Source organism: Acinonyx jubatus, chromosome B1 (genome assembly GCF_027475565.1).
Source record: "Acinonyx jubatus isolate Ajub_Pintada_27869175 chromosome B1, VMU_Ajub_asm_v1.0, whole genome shotgun sequence".
Classification (NCBI taxonomy): domain Eukaryota; kingdom Metazoa; phylum Chordata; class Mammalia; order Carnivora; family Felidae; genus Acinonyx; species Acinonyx jubatus.
The window spans coordinates 71,201,715-71,229,408 of NC_069382.1; the positions used below are offsets into that span (position 1 = coordinate 71,201,715).

The following is a 27,694-nucleotide window of genomic DNA, read 5'->3' on the forward strand; positions in this document are numbered from 1 at the left end:
CAAAGCTATCCTCTAGGACAAGTATAGGTTTAGGGGTTTTATACTTCACGTACATGGAAGCATGGTAACTTTCATATCCTCCTGGTGAGACTGTAAGTTGATCTAACGCTTCAGAGAACTTGGCAGTAACTGGAGGTTACTTTGGAGAACAAGTACATATTAAATAATGTTGAAGATGCTCATATTTTAACATCTAGTAATTTGGTCCTGGATGAATCTGGTAATGGATGAGACCAATGGTGCCTCACCTGAAGGGGCATTTTTGTTTATAATAGTGATAGGAGGCTTACTACCACATGTAGGGGGTGGGGATCAGGTATCCTCTATGTCCTGTAACCTGAAGGATAGTTCCATTAAAAAACAAGACAAAACAAAACAAAACAACAACAACAAAAACAAGTGTCCTGGATCCTCCATGACTTTACAAGGCCTAGTAGAGGATTCATGTAGATGAAAAGTCTGTTTATAATTACCTAAGAGTATAACAACTTTGTTTCAGATAGAAATACCAAGTATTTTTTGGTAAGATTTTAATATATATCAACTTTCCAGGGATGCAGCTACTGGAAAAGTGAAGACTGTATTTTGTCTTGTTCAGAACCTCGTTGCTCACATCACCAATGGCAACACCACTTTTGAGTTTTGAGTTTCCAATATCACAAGATTCTATGAGTCTGCATTTGTAGGTAACTTCATTTTGTCTCCTAATATACTATAGGGTATCTGTAGCCACTGACATATTGAATACAATTATTTTATTAAAGTTTGTTTTCTTATATTTCTACTTTATTCCACAGTAAATGCATTACATTTGGTTGTTTTAAATGTGTAGATGAGTTAATTATGAACTTCATTTCAAGATAGTTAATGGGGTGATATATTGTTATATATATTTGTTAATAATAAAATACATTTATTATAAGAAGAGCACGTTGGGTCTGACAGTACTGAGAATTACTGCACTAGATAAATTCTCATATGCAACCAAAGAGATTAAAAAAAAATGTAGTATAGAACTGCTCTCCAACAGAGTAGTCACTAACCACATTAATGAAAATTAAATTAAATTAAAAATTAAGTCCCTCAGTCACATTGACATTTGAAGTGTTCAGTAGCCATATGTAGCTAGTGGCTACAGTATTGTAGAGTACAGATATTTCCATCAGTACCCAAATTTCTATTGGACAGAATTGGTTTAGAATATTAGGGCAACAATGTTTATAATATCAAAAACTTGAAAGCAACCTATGTTTTCATTAAAAGGGGAATGGAGAAGTAACTGGAATGCTATATATAGTGATGGAAATGAACACTTACATGTATCAACACAGATGAATCCCTCAAATAACACTGAGAAAATCAAAAGACCTAGATTTGAATGTCTTGCTTGACACATCTCTGAAGACAAGGGAAATAAAAGCAAAAAATGAACTATTGGGACCTCATCAAGATAAAAACTTCTGCACAGCAAAGGAAACAATCAACAAAACTAAAAGGCAAACAACATAATGGGAGAAGATACTTGCAAATGACATATTGGATAAAGGGTTAGTATCCAAAATCTATAAAGATTTCCAAACTCAACACCCGAAAAACAAATAATCCAGTGAAGAAATGGGCAGAAGACATGAACAGACACACACATATATATATAACATGTATGTATATATATATGTGTTTGTGTGTGTGTATATATATATATATATATATATATATATATGTATGTATATATATAAAATGGGTACTACCAAGCAATGAAAAAGAATGAAATCTTGCCATTTGCAACAACGTGGCTAGAACTGGAGGGTATTATGCTAAATGAAATAAATCAGCGAGAGAAAGACAGATATCATAAGCTTTCACTCATATGTGGAATTTGAGAAACTTAACAGAAGACCATGGGGGGAAAGGAAGGGAAAAATAGTTTCAAACAGAGAGGGAGGCAAACCATAAGAGACTCTTAAATACAAAGAACAAACTGAGGGTTGATGGGGGCAGGGAAAATGGGTGATAGGCATTGAGGAGGGCACTTGTTGGGATGAGCACTGGGTGTTGTATATAAGAGATGAATCATGGGAATCTACTCCTGAAGCCAAAAGCCCAGTGTATACACTGTATGTTAGCAAACTTGACAACAAATTATTTGTGTGTGTGTGTATATATATACATATAATTTTATATACACATATATAACATTTTATATATACACACACACACGTGTGTGTGTGTGTGTGTGTGTTGTGTGTGTATATATATATATATATATATATGACCTGACATTGAACATAATAATACTATGTGTTATTTAGGGATCCATATGTAGCAAAAATATTTTTTAAATGCATGGGAACGATAAACACCAAATTCAGGAGAGCAGTTATCTCTGGCAGCAAGGGAAGAGATGCAACTGGAGAGGAGTAAAATGGGGACTTACCTGTACTTAAAACGTTTTATTTCTTCAGATATAAGGTGGACATACAAAGATTCATTATTATTTGTATATTTTAATACAAAGAATATACATTATTTTGTGTCATTTTTGTAGATATTAAATATTGCAAAATAAAATTTAAAATGTTTTTATTTATTTATTTTTTAACATTTTTTAATTTATTTTTGGGACAAAGAGAGACAGAGCATGAACGGGGGAGGGGCAGAGAGAGAGGGAGACACAGAATCGGAAACAGGCTCCAGGCTCTGAGCCATCAGCCCAGAGCCTGACGCGGGGCTCGAACTCACGGACCGCAAGATCATGACCTGGCTGAAGTCGGACGCTTAACCAACTGCGCCACCCAGGCGCCCCAAAATTTAAAATGTTTTTAACATTTATTTATTTTTGAGAGACAGAGCACAAGTCGGGGAGGGGCAAGGAGAAAGGGGAAACACAGAATCTGAAGCAGGTTCCAGGTTCTGAGTTGTCGGCACAGAGCCCAATGCAGGGCTCAAACTCACGGACTGCGAGATCATGACCTGAGCTGAAGTCAGACACTCAATCGACCGAACCACCCAGGCACCCCATAAATATTGCAAAATAAAAGTTTAAATGGAAGGTGTTTCATGAGCGTCTAACAGCAAGGGGTAATGTTTTGCTTACCTCTCTAAGGTTAGTGTCAAAGTGCCTAGCACAGAGAAGATTCTCAATTAATGTTGGTTGAATAGTCAACCAAACATACCAAAGTTCATATGATAGTACAGTTTTAACTCTTAGACATAAACAGAATGCGCTTCAATCCCACTAGTTCAGCATATCCAGTAACACAAACCTTTTTTTAATCATGCGCTCATTTTACAAATATCTGTTAGGGGCCTACTATATGTCAGGCACTCCTCCAGTGTTAAGGGTACAACAGTGAACATGTAAAACAAAATTTCGTTCCCTCAAAGGACTTACATTTGAGTATGTGTTTTGGGGAGGGTGGCAGGGGAGAACCCGGAGGAGTATTACTAATAAAGAAAATAAATAGTAAAATAGAAAGTAAGTCAGATGGGATAAAGCCCTCAAGAAAAATGAAGCTGGGAGCAGAAGCGTTAAATGATTTTGGGCAATATTAAACAGGGTAGTTAGGTTCTCTTTGAATGAGTGACCTTTGAGCTAAGATTTGAAGCGAGGGAGCGAGCTAAGATTTGAGCAGTTGAGTCAGAAGGAGGAGAGAGCACAAGGACCTTGAGGCAGCCTGGAAAGGAGGCCAGGATAGCTGGGGGGGGGGGGGGGGGTTGCGGGGGGTGGGGAATGAGTGCCTGGGAGGGGGTGGGAGAAGAGGGAGATCAGAGATTGGGCAGAGCCTGTGACTTCGGCTTTTACCTTAGGTGAGTTTAAGGACTTGGAACAAAGGACAGAAATCAGCTGGCTTCCATATTTAAAGGATCACTCTATTTGGGGAATAGGTAATAGTGGCAAGTAGAAACAGGGAGACCAGTTAAGACATTACTGCATTAATTGAGGCCAGAGGTGATGGGGGCTGGAATCAGGGTGGCAACAGTGGTGATGATAGTGGTCAGACTTTTGACAAATTTTGAAGACACAGGCACGGAGCTATTGCTGATGGACTGTATATGAGACGCAGACTGTATATGGACTGTATATGAGAAAAGGACCAGTCAAGGATGACACAAAGGTTTTTTAGCTTGAAGTTGCCACTGACTCAGTTCCCTGAGAAGACAGGGAACTGGCTGGCTGGGGGCAGGAAGGGGTTCAGCATGGGACATGTCAAGCTTGCGATGTTTACTAGGCATCCAGATGGAGTTGTTAAGTAAACAGTTGGTATAGGAGCTTGAGGGTCAAGAGAGACATGGAAGCTGGAGAAATAAACTTGAGAGCCATTAGCATATAGGTGGTATTGAAAGGTTAAAGACAGGATGAGATCATCAGGGGAGTAAGAGTAGCTAGAAGGGGCGCCTGGGTGGCTCATTTGGTTAAGTGTCCGACTCTTGATTTTGGCTCAGGTCAGGATTTCACGGTTTGTGATAAGGCAATGCAGTGTTTAGAAGTCAGGAAGGAAGAGGGAGATCTAGCCAAGGGAGCTCTCAGCCAACAAGGTAGGAGACATCCATGGAAAAGCTAATGCCTTGGAAGCTAGGTTAAGGAAGTATTTAAAAGAGGAAAAGCATGACTAACCAGCATCAAATTATGCTCGGGGCCCACATAATATGTTGACAATAACAGAGCTTTGTATGAAACAAAGTAAGGGTTGTGGGAGACCTTGGCAAGGCCAGTTGTGGAGGATCGGTGGGGGCTGAAACCCTTCTTGCAGAGGGCTCAGGAGAGTGGAGAGAAACAAATAAACAGGAAAGCCAACTCTTTCAAGGCTCTTTTCCTGCTTTATCTGACTTTTAAACAAAAAGAGAAACCGTGCATTCCTAATTAAACTGACACAAATGCATACTGGAATCCAGTAATCTAAACATATATCTTATCTTGAAAGAATAGAGCACAAAGCTGCTAGAAAATTCCACTCATGTATGAGAATTTGCTTCATTTTCTACAAACAGAAAGAACTACCAGGAGAAACTGAACTAGGGATTCTGGTAAGGGAGGGACTATCCTAAATGAAGTGGTCACCTTCTTCTAATTTTGTTATGTGAAGCCAAATTAGTCCCCCTTAATTATCAATAAATCAAATTTCCCCCAATGTATATTAGTGGTTGGCAACTATTAGTTCAACTTTAAAAGCCTTTTATCTCATGAGAACTTTAACCTCCGAGACCAATTCACCTGTCTGATTCACCCAGGATCAGCTCAGGGGATTCTCAGATAAGGCCAGCCTACGGTTCAAGAATCACAGAGGCACCTCATGGATCTTGTTAATGAACAAGATGTGTCAGGACGATAGGCTTGTGATCCCTAGACCTGCTCTGCTCTCATCTCTACCCAGAAAACTATGCCGAGGGGAACAATATATAAAAGACTGGCTTTAGCATATCATTAGTAAACTTACACTTTTGGATGACCTTCAACCCACTGCCATCAGATCAGGTGCTAAAGAGAAAAGAAATAATTAAGACAATTTCCTTCTTAAAATATAAGGGTTTGATAAATTATAATATAACCCCAGTGTGGTCCATTATAACAAAGAATTAACTTGTAATATAGGGTGCTATTTATTAGCTTTTCAGAAAATCCAGGTGAAAACAATATCCAGAATTCATAAGTAGTAATCAGTAAATGGAGGAATAATTTGACAATCAACAATTTCTATGGAATAGAGTGAAGTTATTATTACAACTGAGAAAGCTGAAAGAGATAAGAAGGCAAATAATTTTAATCACATGTATTGAATCAAATATTATTTATTTAGCATATTCTTCTAATTTATATATTCAGTTTTTAGAATTAACAATTATAATAGCTAATAGAAACCTTAAAATTGCAGAAAATCAATTTTTGGTTGTGTTTTTTTTGTTGGGGACATCTTTCCCTTGCTCCTCAAACCGCAATATAATCAGAAATTTTTTTCCTTTCTTTTTTTTTAAATACATATTTTTTAAAGTTTATTTTTGACAGAGAGAGAGAGAGAGAGACAGAGCATGAGTCGGGGAGGGGCAGAGAGAGGGAGACACAGAATCTGAAGCAGGGTTCAGGCTCTGAGCTGTCAACACGGAGCCTGACACAGGGCTCGAACTCACAGACCACGAGATCATGACCTGAGTCGAAGTCGGTTGCTCAACCAAATGAGCCACCCAGGGGCCCCTTTTTTTCCTTTCTTAAACAGAATTGTTGAACTTGAGCTATAAAGTAGAAAAAGGAACTAACTTTTCTTTCTATTCATAAATCCATCTAGTGGATTTATTATTTAAACAAAAACAGGAATGAGAAAGAGTTATATGATCTAATAAATTATAGACACTGCATAAAAATAATGCCATATAAAAACATGGCAAGGAGAGTATTATAAGAAGACAATTAGGGTTTGGCATATAAGCATATCCTATCTGTACATTAAGTACATTTTTGAGTGTTATCTGGATCTCTAGCTTTTGACACAATTGTAAAAGTTAAAGAAGGAATCAAGAAACAATGCTGTGGGAAATAATCAAAAAGTTAAATTACTCTGAAGAAAACAGTTAACTAAACTTTCATTTTTCACATAAAGTTCTTTTATCCAAGCATGCATTATTTAGATGTATTTCACATTATATAAAGAGTGCACCAGCATTCAATGTTTATGTGCATTTCACTTTATACAATATACTCATAGCATCCTAATAAATAGTAGGGCCCTAGAAATCAACTAGTCTAGTGTTCTGACTTTACAGATGAGAGGATTCAAGCCCAGAGAAGTTAAGTGATTTGCTGAACGCCACAGTTATACAGTGGTAAGATCAAAACTCAGATCTCTTGAATCTCAACAAAATGTTTTCTTTGATTGACCCCCATCTGATAAAATTAAAAAGTGGTACACAGAGCAGACACTAACTGAAATCCACACAGATAAGTATGTGATTTCATCCTTCTATGAGAGAGACTAGTAAAGGAACCTAATATAGATTGGAGCATTTTTCTCTGTGGGTCACTGATGAGAAAAGGGAAATGGGCATTTCAGGCAGCAGGGAGATATAAACAAAGGTGCATATGCTGTCTTATTCCTGAGTTTAAAAAGGTCATGACATGACATGCTAGAGCAACTGAAAGTGGGGCTGGAGTGTGGGGAGCAAGGAAAGAAGTCCCCAGAGGCTCTCTGGGGAGACAGACAGGAGCTGGCCCCCACAGAGACATATGATCCTGGACTGGGTTTTATCCTAAATGGAAAGGAATTCGCAGCAAGATGCTAAGCAGGGGGGCCATATGCCCATATTTTGACTCATTAAAGATCACTCTGTAAAAGAAATGTTTTTCCCTCTTGAATGTGTAAACTATATATATTATCAAGTTCAGTAAAAGGGTAAGCAATTGAAAATCATCTCTTTCTCACTCCTGTCCTACAACCACCTAGTTCTCAGTTTGGTCCGAGTTCTCAGTTTGGTCCCAGTTCCCAGTTTGTCTGAGACCAAACACAATTACCTATTGTCCCCCCTCACCCCCCAACTTATTTTTTTAACAAAAATAGTTATATACACATTCTTCTGCATTTTGCTTTATTTCCTTAACCACCTTGGAGCACATATCACATCATCTCATTTAGAGCTAACCAAAAGCTATGTATGTGTATTCTATTGTATGGACCTACAATTCCTTATTTTGTATCAGCTCTCCATTGATGGACATTTAGGCTACACACACACATACACACACACATATATGTACGTCACAATGAATATGCACAGACATATATCATTTTGCCCTTTTGTAAGACACCTGAAGGATAAATTCCCAGAAGTAAACAGGCAGGTCATAAAGGTTCTATAAGATACTAATTTTGATAGGTATTGCCAAATTGCGGCCCGAAGTGAGTGAGTTAATTTATACTCCCACCAGCAATGTTCAAGTGCCTATTATGCTTTATTCCTTGCTAACACAATGTGTTATCAACATTTTTGAAATTTGCCAATCAGATAAATTTGTAGTTTGCATTGGTCTTGTGATGAGAAGAGATCATTTACCTTGCCCGTGGAGAACGACTGGAAGGGGGCGAGAATGACAGCTGCTCCAGCAAGCCCTGAGAGAGGTGGCTGGGGGTGGGGGAGGGGAGGTGACGGTAGAGGCACAGCATACAGTGCAGGTAGAGCTTATGCGATCTGGCCATGGACCAGATGTGGAGAAGGAGAGAGAGGGAAGTGTCAAGGGTGACTCTCTGGTTTTTCAATGACATGGAAGGAGGAGTTTGGGAAGCGACAGGAGACTGGGGGAAGCCCAGGAAGTCATGTTAAGAAGGAACCTTTTAAGAATGTGAGGTTGTGCCAGCAGAGTGCCTGGAGCCATTTGGATGTCACAAGGCTGAAGCTCAAAGGGCAGGTCTAGGCTGGAGAGGGCAGTCGTCCCCTGTATTAGGCTTTCCCTCCATGAAGTGGGGGAAGGGTTTAAGATCACTCACACTGAATCTCAACGTGACACTGCTTGACCGAAACATAAAATCTATAATGTGAGTTCCTTAAGACCTGATTCAAGTATTTCCATAACTGTCCCATAAATCTAAGCATGGGAAGGATACATCTTTTGGGAAAAGGAATATACATGATTTGAAAAGCTCTTATTAAAAATAAGCCATGTCTCCATTTCCACACTTTTTAATCTTTTAAAAAAGTAAATGTTTGTTTAAAATACAAGGACTTGCAGTAGCACATTTAGAAAATGCAAAAAAGTGTGAACAAAAACCCACAGTCCCATTATTCAGAGATCATTACTGTTATCTCTTTTTGGTGTTCCCTCTCTGACATACATGAGTCTGTATCATAGATTTACTTATATATATAATTCTAGGCATAGACTTTAATTTAAACATTACAATGTGAAATTTATGTGTCAGTATTCTTCAAAATATTTTATTTCAAAATTATTTTTGTAATATTTTATATATTTTTAAAATTACAAATATATATATATTTTTTTTAATTTTTTTTTTCAACGTTTATTTATTTTTTTTGGGACAGAGAGAGACAGAGCATGAATGGGGGAGGGGCAGAGAGAGAGGGAGACACAGAATCGGAAACAGGCTCCAGGCTCTGAGCCATCAGCCCAGAGCCTGACGCAGGGCTCGAACTCACGGACCGCGAGATCGTGACCTGGCTGAAGTCGGATGCCTAACTGACTGCGCCACCCAGGCGCCCCTACAAATATATTTTAAACTGTAACAAGATGGTCTCCCATGCAGAGGGATCTTTAATTATTTAACCACTATCACTGTGCATTGTAATTAAAAAATAATTTTTTCTGGATTGAACAGAAAGGATGTCCTTTTCATTTTCATTTCTTTGTTCTGAAGTGAGGTTTCAAATTTCAACATTCTTATTGTTATTTTTATATGTTTATATGTTAATGTTATTTTTTTATTTTCTTAAAAGTTAAAAAAAAATTTTTTAATGTTTATTTATTTTTGAGAGAGACAGAGAGAAAGAGAGAGAGAGAGAGAGCATGAGTGGGGGAGGGACAGAGAGAGAGGGAGACACAGAATCCAAAGCAGGCTCCAGGCTCTGAGCTGTCTCACGAAGTGTGAGATCATGACCTGAGCTGAAGTCAGACTCTTAACCAACTGAGCCACCCAGGTGCCCCAATAGTTTTTGAAATCACTGGTTGAAGCTGGGGGAAAATATCTGCTCAACAATAGCTTGTTTTTCCTTAAAAGAATAGCAGGTCTTACACGGATCATCAGTATATTTGCTCTTTAATCACTTTCACTGAGTACTTACTCCAACCTTGAACTTCGCATTTTGTGAAGAAGAGTAACACTAATGTACCAAAAAGCATTTGCTATTCGCCTCAAATCAGTTTATGGGCAATGAAGCCCTATTAATCTAAGTTAACTTTTACTCTCTTATCAGTACCACCTCGTGGTAATTTCTCTCTGTCCCAGAATAAATCAGCCTGTCCTCAATATCTCAATCTAATTAGGACAACTTTATTTCCTGATTTTTCCAGCCCCATTCTAATATCTTTCAGTGGAAATATAGAAAAGAGATGACTTCATTATGTATGAGGCAGTGACTGAAGCACTGTTTGTGGGACCAAAGGACTGGAAACAGATGTCCATCATAGGAGACTGTCACACCCATAGGACAGAATATATGGCTGTTAAAAGGAACTGAGGAAATTAGGAGGAATTAGGTTAAAAAAGCAAGGTTTAGAATAATTTGACTTGTGTGGAAAATGGAGGCGCTGTAAGTAATACTATTGTTGGCATTTTTTAAAAAAGGAATTGTATACATATATATATACGTATATATACGTATATATATATGTATACATATATATAAATGCTTGTCTGTGCATAGAGCATGGAAGAATTTACAAGAAAGTGTTGACCTTCTGGCGGGGTTTGGGAATTGAGGTAGGAAGCTGACTTAATTTTCAATCAATTCTCTGTTGCATTGTTTGAATTCTGTACCATGTGCATGTACTATCTTTTTAAAGTTTATGTATTTTTGAGAAAGAGAGAGAGAGAGAGAGAGAGAGAGCACGGGTGGGGCAGAGAGAGAGGGCGGCACAGAATCCCAAGCAGGCTCCAGGCTCTAAGCTGTCAGCACAGAGCCAGACACAGGGCTTGAACCGACGAAACCTGAGATCATGACCTGAGCTGAAGTCAGCCGCTTAACTAAGCCACCCAGACGCCCCTTAAAAATTAAAATGTAAACACGGAAATGAAATTATTCACCTCAACCTATGGCAACCATGCCTTCTGCCTCTTCTTTCCCTCACCCACCTGCTGGAGATCTGCATAGACACTTCTCTGTGCTTCAAACTTGCACCCCCACCCTGATTACATGGCTCTGGTCAGCCTCCACTGTCCTGAATTAATTTTTCACTAATTGATGCTAATGCCTTGTAGAAATGTTACAAACCTCATGGGAAAGCTTCTGCTTGAACTCTGCACTACTGATAATCTTAATCTATTCTGTCCACTAACAAACTATATCATTCTGACTTTTGTTTATCACTCTTGCTTCCTATTCTTTCCTGTCATCCCAAATGTTTCTTGCCCACGGAAAACTGCACAGAATCCAAGTCGCTATAAGGTTTAGAATAAACAGTAGCTTGCTCAAGATTTTTAAAAATAAAGTTGAGACAATTTTAAGGAGTTGCCAGTAGATGTGCCTTTTGGAATGCCGTGAGACCTGTGAGCAGGAATGGTCTGTCCGTGACATCTTTTCATCCCTGCGAGTTCTCCTTGTCCTAACATGTTCTATCGTAGAAGAGGAAGTGACAGAAATAAATCTTAGTGATGAATTTTCCACATACTACTGCTGTCGGCATCTCATCACAGAAAGTTAATCTGGAGCAGTATCTGTCCTATTACCAAACTACAGGAATATGAACCCTAGGTTTGTGTACAAACTAGTAACTTACATTCGAAGTATTAATCTCCAGCCTTGGTTCTGTTGAGTTCAACTACGCGTTTTTAATTATTCTATTTCTTTAAATCTAGAGGTTCATAAAACTTTCTTTGGTGGGCTGTGTGTGTGTGATATTTCCCTCTGACCAACAGAGGAGACTGTAGCAAACTGTTAAGCCAAGGACCTTTCTTAAAGTGTTTTCCAACACACTTATGAGATCAGTCATAATATTTATATATACTCAAGCACTTTGAAATCTCAAGCTGTTTTAACCAGCTGTCATTTTGGTGTCAAACTCCGGTCATTTTAATGTGAAACAAAGGTCAACAGAGGGTTTGTCTTATTCTTTTCCTATTAGTGAAATACTTTATTGTTATCAAACTCTGCTAAAGCCCCCAACAGCAAGTCCTTATTGCATATTCCCGTTATCTGAGTCACATGGGATTTTATGATTGTTCACAAATAAAATATATAGAAACGAAGAAATGTGAAAGTGTCAAATTAATATTTAAAGTAGTATCAACAACCAAAAATATAGGCAATCAGTATGGGCTATACAAGTTTGGCATTATTAAGAAACACTTATCTCTAAGACTGATATCTAGTACATACATAATACAAATTCAACTCTTACACCTAAAATAAGATGGCAAAGTTTGATTCTTTCATTGCTCATTCCAGAAACTAGACGGTAAAGTTCATTCCAAATTTTGCTAAATTGTTGGCCTTTAAAAAATAGATCATTTATTTCTAAAGCTTATTCTCTCAGTTTACTGTTTAACCCAAAAACTATATATACATATATATATATATGTGTGTGTGTGTGTGTGTACACACACACATATATGTGTATGTATAGTATATATATATGTGTGTGTGTGTGTATATATATACACACACACACATATATATATGTATATATATTTGGCCATTATCTATTTTCAGACTTTTTCTAGACTTTTTACTCTCACCTTATTAAATGTTTGCTAATGTGCATCAGGATAATGAATTGTATGGAACTATTTTATTACAAGAGTTAACCGACATATTGAAGAATAAGTGCTTAGAATTATACATTCAACTCATGACAAATGAGGAAAAGGATTTGAAGATATCCACTGGGTTCCCTGTAAGTGAAGTTTAGCCCTTTGGAGTGATACAGTCTTGTAATTTTTGTTTTTGCTGTCATTTTCACCTAATTCATTCATCCATTTATTGCACTTAAAGATACTGTGCCAGTTACATGAGCTAGGCTACTCTTAGTGCCGGCAAGTTGGTCTGAATGGTAACAATAACCTGACCTCAGAGCTTAATTTTACAAGAGAGAGTCAGTACAGGCATGATAAATAAACAGTATAATTGCAGGTAGTGATAAGTTTGTTTGTTTGTTTTTTATTTTTTTAATGTTTATTTATTTTTGAGAGACAGAGACAGAACACGAGCAGAAGAGGGCAGAAAGAAAGGGAGACACAGAATCCGTAACAGGTTCCAGGCTCTGAGCTGTCAGCACAGAGCCCGCCACAGGGCTCAAACTCATGAACCGTGAGATCATGACCTCAGCTGAAGTCAAACGCTTAACCAACTCAGCCACCCAGGCACCCCATAGTGGTAAGTTTTAATGATACAAAGAAATAGAGTAACAGACTGGAGAACAACTAGGGCAGGTGCTATTTCATTTGTGGTGATAAAGACAGACCTCTCTGGGAAGGTCCCATCTGAGCTGATACCTAACTTATCAGAAGATGTCAGGATAGAGCTTTCCAGGAAAGACGTCAAGATAGAGCAGCATAAACGAGAGGTCTGGGCTTGTCAAGCTCAAGAAGCAGAAAAAAAGCCGTGAATGAGGGCTGAGAGGTGGAAGGTGAGGTCAGTGGGATGGACGGGTGCCACAGGTGAGGCTCTGTGGCCATGGAAGGAGCTTCTATTCTGGTCTAATGGCAGTGGGAAACCGCCATGGGAAGATCACACTGGTTGCTACGTGGAGACAAGATGCAGAGCATTGCAAAGAACTGTGACTCTGGGAAGTTAGAAGGCTTTTGCAATGATGTAAGGCAGAGAGGACAGTGATTTAGGTTGGAGTTTAGCACCGGACATGGTAAACTGGGGTCAGACCTGGAAGTAGCACTGATAGGGCTCTTTCGGAAGCTTAAAGAGGATTAATACTTCCTACATGCACTTTCATTAAGAAGGAAACTAGTAGTAGCAAACAAAAAGCACCACTTACTTTTTCCTAAATGTGAATAATCTGATTTCTCTAAAAGCACTTTACTCATTGGCACGATTTAATCACAGACTATTAGAATTGGAAAAGATCACAGAGTAACATAATCTAATTATCTCTTTCTTTGCTCTGGCTTGAATAGGCTACAATCGGGGAAAGCACAGAATGTTGGGAATATCAACAGTGGGCATTAATGCTTCCTGCTGTATTTTCAATAAAAATACTAATATATCAAAATGACAAATCATTTTTTAGGTTCACACAAAAAAAATTCATAATGGACAGGATTCCATTATAAAACATCGTCAGCAATGTCTTTCCTTCAATTTTGAATTGAATTTGGAGTCAGTGAAATTGTCTCTAGATCAGATGTGGCTTATGAGAGAGAGGAGTCAGGGCTGACTCTAAGGGTTTTGGCCTTAGCAACTAGAAAAATAGATTTGCCCAACTGAGGGGAGGAGACTATTAAGAGGCACAGGTTTGGGGAGTGTGTGAGATTCAGGAACCTGGTTTTTAACAAGGCAGGTCTGAGGTACTAATGGGGCATCCAAGAGGAAATGTTGAGTAGGCAGGTGAACACAGGAATTTACTAGCTGGAAAAGGAGTTGTGGCTGGAAATATAAATATAACTTTCAATAGTATTTAAAACCGAGATTAAAGATCATTTTGAGTATGGGCTCCTTAATGTTTTTGTGCCCTAAGTCCCCTAAGTTGGCCTCTTTCAGATGGCAACAAAATTTCAACATTAAGCCTACTGCTAAAGGGCACTTCAAAATCTATTAAATTAATTAAAAATATATATATAGTTTTCAGACTGGGTGGAAAGGCATTTTGGGGGACAAGTGGGAAATAAAAACATACTGAAGACTAGTTGATGATATTAACAATTCTCCAAGAGGCAAAAAATTATGCTGTTGTGGTTACGTAGGAGAATGTCCCAATTACCAGGAGATACATGCTGAAGTATTTAGAGCTGAAGTGTCTTATTGTCTACAACTCAAAGTTTCAAAGGGGCTCAGGGAAAAAAAGTGTGTGTGTTTGTGTAGAGAGAGAGAAAGAGACAAAGAGAAACAGAAAAAAAGAAAAAGACCGAAAACGTGGGAAAATGTTAATTAGTGAGTGTCCGTGAATGGCATAAGGATGTTCATTTTACAACTCTTTCAATTTTTCTATAGATTCAAAAATTTTCAAAATGAAAAGCTGTGGAAAAATATTCCACAGAAATATATGAGACATACCTAAAACATGTTAAGTGATGGCTTTTACAGAATGAATAAAGAATTTTTAAAAAGAAAACTATACGAATTTCATATAAACAACTCAGAGCACCTGGGCGTCTCAGTCGGTTAAGCGTCCGGCTTCAGCTCAGGTCACGATCTCATGGTTCATGAGTTCGAGCCCCACATCGGGCTCTGTGGTGACAGGGCAGAGCCTTCTTGGATTCTCTATCTCCCTCTCTCTTTGTCCTTCCCCACTGTCTCAAAAATAAACATTTGAAAAGCCCCTCAAAGTAAAAATGATTAAACGGTACAATCATTTTATATGCATCAAAAGTGTACTAAACAGTGACACATAACATTTCCATTGTCCTGTGGTCACACACTGAATAGTCCTTGAGCAACCACACCTTCCTCTAGTCTTGTGTCCCATGAATCCATGGTCTCTAATCTGAATCGAATCTCAGTGTTGCTCTGAAATCAATCACTGACTTTCATCAGTCCCCAGTTTCTCCACTTGTCCAAAGGGGCATTTCCGATTTTCACCACCTTCACCTGTTCTAGTACTCTCCTAGCAGATGGATTTATTTCCAACTTCAAAGAAAACAGAAATTCAGATAGGAAGCCCTTCACCTGCACGCTACCCAACAACAAAATCTGCACTTGCTCTGTGGTAGACACTGCCACTTGGCTGGTCCAACTGCCACTCCCAAGTCCTGCGTCCCTTGACTTCTCCAACCAGGAGGATAAGAAAATTTTCTCAGCCTCCCCCACAGTGCTGGCCAATCAGACATAAGCAGAAGTCTCCCAGAAACTTCTGGCAACACTTCCTGACTAAAGGACCAGGTGCAGTCAATATCGCCTCTGCCCACTCTTGTCTGGCCTTGATCACAGCCCTAGAGGAAAAGGCCAAGATGACTAAGGTGATGTCAAGCCCTTAGTGCTGACACCATTGACACAGAAGCCATGCCCGTGTTGTGCACCTCAAACCAATTCTCACGTGACAAAACATAAACCTCTGCTTGAGTGAGGCACTATTAGCAGCTGAGGTTCTGTTGCCTGAATGGAAAGCATTCCTGACAATGAGCCCACCACTTTTAAAAAAAGACCCCTTATCCAGTACTGTGCATCCCATCTTCTTCTTCCACCTTCCCAGAGACCTCTCTCCATTGATTGCACCCACCCTTCAGTACCTTCAACATTTCTCTCTCCACTAATTGTTCTACATCGTCAGTGTCTAACACGCTCAAGTCTCTCCATATTAAATGAAAAAGTGTCCCCCAGCCTCCCATCTTCCTCTAGTGACTGCCTTATCTTTACCCTCCCTTTCACTAACATTCTTCTTAAAAGAGCTGTCTACACTCACTATCTCCCACTTCCTTCTTTCCTATTCATTCCTCAACTCAGGGCATCTGGCTTCATCCCCCGCTTGACTGTGTTTGTGCCAAGGTCACCAACAGCACCCTCATTGCAAAATCCAATGGGAATTTTTCAGTTTTTATCTTACTTGACCTTCGTATAGCATTTGACACCATGACCATTCAATCCTTTTGGAAATACTTTCTTTCCTTGAATTTTTAAAAGCATTCTGTCCTAGTTTTTATTGCCTCTTCTGGGAGATCTCTGTAAGCTTATCTTAAAGGATAGTCATTTGCAAATCCCCTGCACATTGATATGAAATACACACACACACACACACACACACACACACACACACACACACACACTGACGCCTCCTTGGTATCTCCTTGGCAGCCTAGATGTCTTGAAAAGTCCCACAGACTCCCCCAAACCTGCTTCTTGCCCCAGGGTCCTCCTCTGTGAGTGGTACCACCATCCACCCAGGGTCCAACCCAGAATGATCTTTCACGTCCTTCTCTCCCTTGTTTCTCAAATCCAGTTAAACAGGAAGTCCTGGGAATTCAGCCTCATAGAGGTCTGTGATCTGCCCATTCCACTTAGTCTTGCTAATCTTATCCCACATTAGGCCTCTCCTGGCATCGGTTTCCTAACCCCTCTTCCCCGAGCTGACCCCATGTCTGTGCTGCAGCTGAAGAGAACTTTAGTTTTTCCAGAACTGCCAACCTCTCTTTCACCTCCGGGCTTTCACGCGTGCTGTTTCCTCTGACTAGAATTTTTTTCACAAGGCTAAGTATCACTCCTAGGAATCTTTTGATTCTCAGTTTAAGTTGCCACTGCTCTGATATGCTTAGACTGGGTTGGGTGCTCCTGCCGTATTTTTCCACAACATCCTATACCCCTCACTATCATTGTTTTTGTTCTTTCTTAAGCTTATTTATTTATTTTGAGAAAGAGAGAGAGAGAGAGAGAGAGAGCGCGCTCACATGAGCAGGGGAGGGGCAAAGAGGGAGGGAGGGAGAGAATCCCAAGCAGACTCTGTACTGTCAGCATGGAGTCCGATTCAGGGCTCGAACTCACGAACCCTGAGATCATGACCTGAGCTGAGACCAAGAGTGAGATGCTTGACTGAATGAGCCACCCAGGCACCCCAACTCCTCACTGCCATTGTTTTTGTTTTCTTTTGCTCCATGAGGACACATTTGATCTCTAGTAACCTGTCTCTCCAGATTTCTCAATTAGATTGTAATGCCAGGATTCTGATTTTTATTTACACCAAGACAGCAATTCTTTTTAGAGCACTGGTGTTCATCAAAAATTGTGGGTTAAATCCCTGGAATGTTAAAGATTCCCATTTAGTTTTAAGGACCATTTACCCTACAATGAAAAAGGGACATAAATGCTGGAGTAAACAGTCATTAAAATGATTTTGGTAATCGCTAAAAATATTATTGGGATGGATATATCCACTCTAAAAGCAAGGAGAGATCCTCGGTCATCACTAAAGTATACAAATTGGTTATTGCCTATTACAATAAAAATTCCAAGAAAGAAATAAACAGAGTATATATAAACCACTACCTAAATCTATATAGATTGCCCATAGTGAAAAGGGTGCAAAATGCATTAAAAAAAGTTTGACATGACATCAAAGTATACAATCTAATTAAATGAAATCTAATCAATGCAATTAATGATCGGAGAAGCAGGGGCCAACCAAACTAAAAATGTAAAAGTAAGACCCTTATGCAACAGTGTTACAAGTAAACTCAGAATTAACAATGTGACATTATTGAAACATCCGGATTATTGCCAGGATTTACTGCAATTAATTTTATCTACTTAATATGCATGTGCTTCAGATTATAAAACCAAGAAGTTCATTTGTATGATGAACCAAAACACAGACTGACTGCAACTTTTCACACTTTTCCAACAATCTAATTGTCAACATAATACAATTTAATATGCAAAATTCAGTCCAGATAAATTTTAGAGAGAGCTACCTATTCCTTGAGTCTAGGGACAAAATAGGTGTTGTTTTTTTTTTCTTTTATACAAGCTATGTTCAGAAAACACAAGACCAAAGAACCATACTATCACATTTATTGCTAAAGGCAAAATATATTTCGGTACAATTCTGTGACTTTCCAAAAGAAAAGAAAAGGCTGTCTATATAACCAACATAGACAACATCCAAGAAAAAAAGATAAAGGCCAAAAGTTCAAGAAAAAATATACATTTCTTTTTCACCTATGAAGTTTTGATCATAAGATCGGTTGATCTTAAAATACAAATACCAATTGTATTTGGCTTGGGAATATGATTTGGGTCAAAATGGCTGGCAAAACTATTTTCCATATGACCTTCAAGTTCCATATTCATCTGCTTTAGGATTCATATCTTTCCCTAAAGCCATTATATTGTTTGTTTACCGTCAGGACTTCATGTGCCTCTATTTGTTTTGATCTCTACCATTAAATTTTAAGTTCCCTGAATGCAGATTCTGAATCATATGTGGTGTTCATATCTCTTATCAAGCCCCACACAACATGGAGATTCACAAAAATAATTGAATTTTATTTCATTTGGAGTATCTGAAATGAAAACAAACGAATAAATCCCACATCACATATTGTGGCACACTAGCTCTTAGACTCTGCCCTGGTCACACTGGGTGCCTGACTGCCTCAGAACAAATTATCTGATGGCCATACCTGTGTGAGGTGTCTTCTCTGGTTAAAGACTCCACTCCTCTGGCCACAAGAGTCGGCATACAAACCAAGCGTGGCTAATTAAAAAGGCCTTCGGAACTTTAAAAACTGATTCTGGGAGAGAATTCTTTTCCTTTATGATTTCAGGATAGTTTGGATACAAGCCTTGGCTGCTTCTCCAGCTTCCCAAAGAAACTGGTCTTCATAGAATAACATACAGACACAGAAAGGGGAGCAAGTGAGAGGCCAGACGAGCTGGACACTCCTAAAGCTAACTGCACCCTTACTTTTCCCACATCTAGGTTATAAGAGTCAACAAATATCATGCACTGACCTTCACTAGTTCATGTAAGGTTCTATCACTAGAAGCCAGAGTTCTAACTAGTTCAGGGACAGATTTGTATTACTGTAAGGATTCTTGGAATTCATGGCGTCCAAAATCCTCACGTTAAGTATTAGGAAGATGGATTAGTAGGGAGGTTAAATACCTTGCTTGAATTCTCACAATGAATTTGTAAGGACGCAGGAAACTGTGGCAGATTCTGCAGGTTGGCTCGTTCTCTCTCATTTTGACACCAGCATTCCCCAGTCTTCTTGCAGTTGGGTGCAGGCAGGTGGCCTGAGTTCCTGGCAGGCAGAGGCATCTGAGTTCCTGGCAGGCAGGATGAGAAATGAGCAACGAGAGGTGGCTGCTGCATGCCAGGAGCTTGTCTCTTCCGGAGAGCACAGTGGTGTGGCCAAGTGGTTCCTCTGAGACAATGAAGTAGGCTCGCTGCCACTTAGTGTCCTACCTGCCTGGTGCCCTACAGGCTCCCTACAACCACTGTTTTTCTTTTTTCTTTTTAGTTGAAGTGTAGCTGACATATCGTATTAAATTAGTTTCAAGGGTACAGCAGTTATTCAACAATCAGATACATTATGAAATGCTCACCATGATAAGTGTATTACAACCTTCCCTATGCTGTACTTTTCATTCCTGTAACTTATTTATTTTATAACTATATTTGTAACTCTTCATCGCCCTCACCCGTTATCATCCCCCACCCCTTCCCCTTTGTCAACAACCACCAGTTTGTTCTCTGTATTTATAAGTCTGTTTCTCTCTTTTGTTGTTGTTTGTTTCTTCATTTGTTTGGTTTTTAGATCCCACATATAAGTGAAATCATATGCTATTTGTCTTTGTCTGGCTTATTTCACTTAGCATAATACCCTCACGGCCCACCCAGGTTGTCATGTATGGCAAGATTTCATTCTTTTTTATGGCTATTATTCCATTATATATATATATATATATATATATATATATATATATATATACACACACACACACACATATATATACATATATATACATATATGTATAATTAATAATATATAATATATTAATTAATATAATATAATGTATTAATATATTAATTAATATAATGTATTGTATATTAATACATAATATATAAATAAATTAATTAATATAATATATTAATATATAATAATATAGAACATATTAATAATAATATATATATCACATCTTTTTTATCCATTCATGCATCGTTTGAAACCACTGTTTTTTGCCTGATTGTCTTGTTTTGTTTGTTTTTGACTGAGTGAGACCCAAAACTGGGTTCTATGGCTCTCGCAAGATTCTGGGAGCCACTAATATCCTTCAATAAATCTCTTTCCACTTAAACTAGCTAGAATTCTGTTTGAGACCAAGAAGCTTCACCTCAATAGAATTTGGTACCTTGAAATGGCGTGCTGCAATCTCAGATGTGGAACTCGGTTGCTGAACTCGGTCAGTGAAGGCACAGATACTGAAAGCGGAAAGCTGGAAACTCTTAATAGGGATGACATAAAATTTTGTCGACCTGTCCCCATGTTGTGCCTCGGAAAAATAGACTATCGTGTGCCCAACTTTCCACTAGAAGAGAAAAAAAAAAAAAAAAGGATGTAGAATGAGGACATTTAAGAGCAATCCCCAGAATTCCTAAACTCCTTCCCAAAGTTCATGCCACTTCGAAATGGTTTTTGGTTGCCTCCATTTCCATAATGTGTTTCTTGTTTTAATTTTTTCCAGCTTTATTGAAATGGAACTGACATACAACATTGTATAAATTTAAGGTGCATAATATGATGGTTTATGTCTATATTGTGAAGCGTTTACCACAATAAGGTTAGTTAGCACATCTTTCATTTCACATAATTACCATTTTGTTGCTGTTACGGTGGCGAGAATATTAAGGTTCTACCCTCATAGCCATTTTGGAGTATACAATACAGTATTGTTAACTATAGTCACCATGTTGTATGTTAGATCCCTGGAACTTACTCGTACCATAACTGAAAGTTTGTGCCCTTTGGCCAACATCTCCCCATTTTCCTCACACCTCAGCCCCTGACAGTCTTCATTTTAGTCTCTGTTTCTAGAAGTTCAGTGTTTTTAGATTTCACATATAAATGAAACCATTTAGTATTTGTCTGTCTCAATCTGAATTATTTCACTAATAATGCCCTCAAGGTCCATTCACGATGTTGCAAATGACAGGATTTCCTTCTTTTTTACGGCCAAATAATACTCCATTGTGTATATATACCAACCACATTTTCTTTATCTATTCATCTGTTGACGGACACTTAGATGGTTTCCATGCCATGGCTATTGTAAATAATGCTGCAATGAGCATGGGAGGGTGCATACATCTCTTTGAGATAGGGATTTCATTTTGGAATATATAGCTAGAAGTGGCATTGCTGGATCATATGGTAGTTCTGGTTTTAATTTGTTGAAGAACCTCCATACTGTTTTCTAGAGTGGCTGCAACAATATACATTCCCACCAACAGTGCACAAGGATTCCCTTTTTTTCTGTATCATTTGTTATCTCCTGTCTTTTTGATAATACCCATTCTAACAGGTGTGGGATAATACCTCATTGTGGTTTTGATTTGTATTTCTCTCATGTTAGTGATATTGAGCCCCTTTTCATGTATTTATTGGCCATTTATATGTCATCTTTGGAAAATGTCTATTCAAGTCCTCTGCCCATTTTTTAATTGCACCGTTTTTTTTATTGAGTTGTACAAGTTCCTTATATATTTTGAATATTACTCCCTTATCAGAAATATGACTTGCAAATAACTTCCCCCATTCCATAGATTGCCTTCTCATTTTGTGGATCATTTCCTTTCCTGTGCAGAAGCTTTTTAGTTTAATGTAGTCCCACTTACTGATTTTTGCTTTGTTTTAATTTTAAAATGTAAGCCTTGCCTAGTCAAAATTCATTTCCCCCTCCATTTTTAAACATTGGTAGAGAATGAGGAAAGAAGTGGAAATAGAACAGAACTTTTCCCCATGACACTAACATTTCTAGAAAATTTTACTTCTCTTCTTGGAAGCCAAAGGAAGGTTCTTATTTTCTCTCATTTTACCCACTTCACCTCTCTGCACCTCAATTTCTCCATATGCAAAATGTAGGAATTCAAAGCCTTTCAAATGTAATGTGCCAATGAATGAATGAGCTCATTGCATTAGCAAAACTGAAGCCTTGAGAAGCCTGGTCCTGTGGTCACAGCAGGTCTACTTCACTTGTGAGAGGAGAGCAAGAGCAAGGGAGGAAAGAAATCCTGTATGCTTGGAGGTAGCATGGCACAGGTCGCCCTGAGACCTGTTCAGAGGGTACTAAGAAAGAAGAGACCGTTTTCTGGGGAAATGGGATCCTGATGTGGGGGAAATGGGACACAGGATGGGTGTGCTGCTTCGGCAGAGCAAACCCAAAATAAACTTTACCAGGTTGCTTTGTTTGGGACTATAACCTAAATCCATCATTTGGCATACACGTAATGGGCAAATATATATGCCCATACTTAACGTCAAGATGTTTTAAAATTTTTGATAAACTTTAAGTAAGTATTATGAGAAAGGGCATATACGCAACAAATGTTTAAAGGTATTCAAAGGCAAAAGGGCTATGAATATGGCTTGACCATTGGCATACACTGCCAAGTTCAGAAGGGTCAAATAATGAATATTATAATTGATGTCAGTGATAAGAAAGTAAGAGGTTCTTACAGCTATACCTGTAAAATATATGTACATATTTTAACTGTAAAAATATGCATATTTACCCATTCCAGGCAGGCCCTGCTTGTGCAATTTCTCTTGAAAAAATTTCTAATGCCTTCTTCTGTTTATGATGTCCTGAAAGTCAAAGGACTACTTCTCCAGGACCCTATTAACAAAGAGTAGAAATTAACAGATGTCTACTGCAAAATATGAAACAAGCCTGTATTTGCATACCATGAAAGAAGATATATTTCTGGACCATATAATTATCTTTGATTTGCATGATCACTATAAAGAGTTTATTATTATAGGTTTTCCCAATTATGCCATGCTTGTCCACAAAAATAAACACCTTATTAAACGATAACACTCTTGGTCCTCCATAAATTATTAACAATAAATTTTATCTTAGGAATATAACTTGACACATGGGAATGATAGCTTGAAAAAAATGCTAAAATTCTATTTGAAAAACCCCTTTACTTTTTTCCATTTTCTATCTCTTTTATTTAATTGAGGCCTATTACTTTCTTCATACGACAGATGATTTTAAATGATATGTGTATCATTGCTATAGTTCAATTCCTCTTAAAGGACATCTACATCATACATGATCTATAGCCATTGGACAGTTTATTATAGAATGAGTCAGTTATCCTAGTTTGAAACAGAGTTATAATACATAAATATATAAATAAACAATGTCTTACTTGAGACTTTTAAGGATTTAGCAATGATCTTCTCTGAAACGTGTGGTCATCTGAAAGGTCACTAGAAAGGAGTGAAAGTCTGAGGTCTAGTTCTGCCTGTTATTCTAAAGACCTGCTTGTCCTTCATTAAGTCAGTTCATTTCCCCACAACTTAATTTGCCTTTTTAGTCAAATGAAGATCATATCAGCTTCCTAACTACTTCACAGAGCTACTATGATGAAACAATATGGCATCAGATGTGAAACATTTCTTCAAGGACAAATACGAGACATAATTATTTTAATGACCAATAATTAAACTTCTACTTTTCCCATTATGTTTACTATCAATTTCTCAGTCTAAAACCAACTTAATGAATCTGTTTGACAATTTAATTATGTGACTAAATTGAGCTTTATGGATACATCATGAAAAATAGACACATGTACTGTTTTCATGCAGCCTTTAATACAAAGCACCTTCCAAACAACAGATTAAAAGTTGGCTTTCAGATAGCAGCTACGCTGTGGTAAGCATAGCATCCCGTATAGAGAAGGTGAATCACCATTTGCACACCTGAAACTAACATAACATTGTGTGTGGCCCATGCTCAAAAAAAATTAATAAAAACGAATCAATTAAAAGTTTTAAAGTTGGCTTTCACAATAACCTTTCATTTTAAGTTCTACATTCACTAATTCTAATTCAGTGAATTATATACGTCAGTTAAACCACCTAGCCACTCATAGAGCACATATTCCTAGGTAGAGTGAAATAACTACACTCTGACACCTGCTTCCTGCTTCTGGGTTTTATCAGGCACCTAAAATTTCCCATATAATTCTCAATAGTCCCTAAATTTAAATCCCGACCTTACCACATGCTAGTCTACAAAATTAAACACAGGAGTTCCTGGCATTTGGGGAGTGGAGTGGGGCTTCATAAAATGAAATGAATAACAGACTGCAAAAATTATGCAACTAAGAATTCTCTAAAAATTTTGTCAAAATAAAATATTTGGCCAACATCTTGTTGAGCTTTCTATTTTGTACAAAAGAGAAAATTCCTAAATAGAGAAGAGTGTCAATAAAGATTGTAACACAGACAATTGAACCATACTATTTTAACATATCTGGGATTATAAGGAACAATATTATTTTCTTTTTTTTAAATTTAATAAATTATCTTTTTATGGCATTCAAGCCTTAATAATTCAGTTACAGAAGCTTTAGATCTTTTCCATTGATTCTACACTAAAATGAAACTCTTGCTCCTAGATGTTAAAAGTACAGAAGCTAGAATTGGACTGCAGGGAGTTCAAAGTCTGGCCCTGCCCCTCATTACCCGTTTGACCTGAGACAAATTATTCAACCTCTCTGCATGTTTCCTCATTTATAAAATAGAAATACTAACAGATCTACCTAAAAGTGTTGTTGTGAGGGCTAATTGAAAATACAAGTAGGGGCACCTGGGTGGCTCAACGGGTTAAGCATCATACTCTTGATCTCAGGTCGGGTCCTGATTTCACGGTCATTAGATCGAGTTCCATGCTCAGTGTGGAGCCTGCTTGGGATTCTCTTTCCCTCTCTCTCTGCTGCTCCTTCACTTGTGCTTGCTCTCTCCCTCTCAGAATAAATAAACTTTAAAAAAAGAAAAAAATACAGGTAGAGCACTTGGAACAGTGCCTGCCACACACTACCCTCTCAGTTAGTGTTACTGTGACTCTGTAATTGATGTTTCCCATATACTTTCCCATCTTTGATTAATACTTCTTAAGTGACAGAAGTCACTACACACCAAGATATCTACAAATAATCCAGAATAATAATATGGTCAAACCTTTGTGAATAAGACTGTCAGAGTTAAAAAGTCCTAAAAAAATTATTCAAAAGGGTTAGACTTGTAATTAGAAAGTTTATATAAGACACACCTATAATAATGTTGCTTGGAATAAATATACGAATAGGGAAAGAAAGTTCCTAGGCAAGGTCAAGTTAATTATCCATAATTTAATGAGACATTGACCATACTTCATTTTGTTTAATTTGGTCACTTACATTTTAAAAACTAATCTTGGTGCCTGGATGGTTCAGTCAGTTAAGCCTCTGACTTTGGCTCAGGTCATGATCTCATGGTTCGTGGGTTCAAGTCCCGCATCTGGTGAGCTTGAGCCCTGCCTCTCTCGTCTGTCTGTCTGTCTGTCTCTCTCTTTCTTCCTTCCTCTCTCTTCCTGCCACTCCTTCACACCCTCTCTCTCTCTCTCAAAAAAAAAAAAAAAAATCTCAAAATGCCTTGTATTAGATTAATGCAATTGATTTTTAATGGGTGCCCACAATAGATTTTGACATACTTTATATGTTGAATGCTTTTAGTGTAAGCAAAAAACAATTCTGAATCTCTGATTCCTTTTCTAGGGAATAGCTAGAAATTTTCCAGCAAGAATGGAAGGAACATTATTTGTTTTTACTGCTGAGGAACAACATGTACTAACTAGCTAGAAGTTAAAAATTTAAATATTCATAGCTTTCTAAAAGCTTTTTAAGAAAACCATATATGTGGCACCCAGAGAGCCTAACCATAACAGCTACACCATTAACGGTATAATGAGAAAGGAAATGAATAAAGTTTTGCCATAGGCATACAGAAATTTCAAATTGAATTAACGAGCTTGTTATAGAACAATCGATTAAAAACAATACACACTATAAAACAGAAGCAACCCAAAATTCATAGCCCATTAAAACTTAGCTAGGTTGGTCTTTATAATAAATGCTTTCATACATAAGTGATTAAGAATATGCAAAACCAATTCTTTTACACTGGAATAAGAAATCCTGTATTGTACTTACTCCATTTAAATTTGTTTCAGTTTATGTTCCATATGTTTCTTCATATCCTAAAATTTGAAGACGAACCCCACTCTAATTTTCCACACCAGCGTCTTCAAACATGAGTTCTGCAGCAAAGGATATGATAAAAATAAGCACGCGAGATTAAGAGGTGCAAACATCCAGGTATAAACTAAATAAGTCATGGAGATGAAAAGTACAGCATGGGGAACAGAGGCAAAAATACCGCAATAATGCTGTACCATGACTACACTGAGGGTGCCGAACACTGCGTAACGTGCAGAATTGTTGGATCACTACGATGCTCACCTGCAACTAATGTAACAGTGTCAACTATATTTCAGTAATTATAAATAAATAAATAAATAAATAAATAAATAAATAAATAAATAAATAAAGTGAAAACAAGCATTACCAGATTCCAGCCAAATATTGTTTCTGGTGGGACCGTCTGAGCCTGCCGATAGCGAGCTGGCTCCACGATAAAAAAGGGAGGTTGGCACATGCTCAAGGACCAAATGAGATTTTTTTTTTCCTCTTAAAATCAGAATCATTAAAAGAGAAGGAAAAGAAAAAAGTATTCATGAATTTACAGTGGATCCATTCCAACATTCCCTTAGTTTTCGTTCTTGATCAAGGTCACCCATTTTTGGATGTCAACAACAATTACAGCTAAAGCCCTAGGGCAATCTGGGGCCTTTAAGTCTATCAAGTCACTCTTGAATATAGCCTTAGCTTCAAACCACAACATTTGATATGTTAATAGCCTCAATGTCTTTTATTTTCTAAACAGTCTAATGTTGAAGATTTTCTCCTTGATACAATAATTACATGTGCAAATACTTTTTTTTTTTTTAAAGTTTATGTATTTATTTTGAAAGACAGGGAGAACACACGTGTGAGCACAAACAGGGGAGGGACAGAGAAGGAGAGACAGAATCCCAAGCGCAGAGCCTGATGCCGGGCTCAAACTCACGAACCTGAGAGATCATGACCTGAGCCAAAGCACTTAACTGACTGCACCACTCTGGCACCACAGGGTACAAGTACTTTTGACATTTCTTAGAGACTAGAGTTTTGGGGTTTGGTTGTTTTTGAAAGTTTTGTTATTAATTTGGTGTATTGAACATATGATCAAAGAATGTGGTCTATAAAATTGCTACTTTC

At 37.9% G+C, this 27,694-nt stretch overlaps 1 protein-coding gene across 4 annotated transcripts in view; it reads right to left on the bottom strand.

The window, feature by feature from the left end:
• Nucleotides 1-8,936, bottom strand: part of LRAT (lecithin retinol acyltransferase) — a 69,528-nt gene extending 60,592 nt beyond the window's left edge. For all 4 annotated transcript variants that reach the window (XM_053216845.1, XM_053216843.1, XM_053216841.1 and 1 more), the window contains exons 1-2: nt 8,038-8,936; nt 5,436-5,476 (exon numbers count right to left, since the gene is read on the bottom strand). The gene's annotated coding sequence lies outside the window, so the exon portion shown is untranslated. The remainder of the gene's footprint in view (nt 1-5,435; nt 5,477-8,037) is intronic.
• Nucleotides 8,937-27,694: the final 18,758 nt, after the last annotated feature.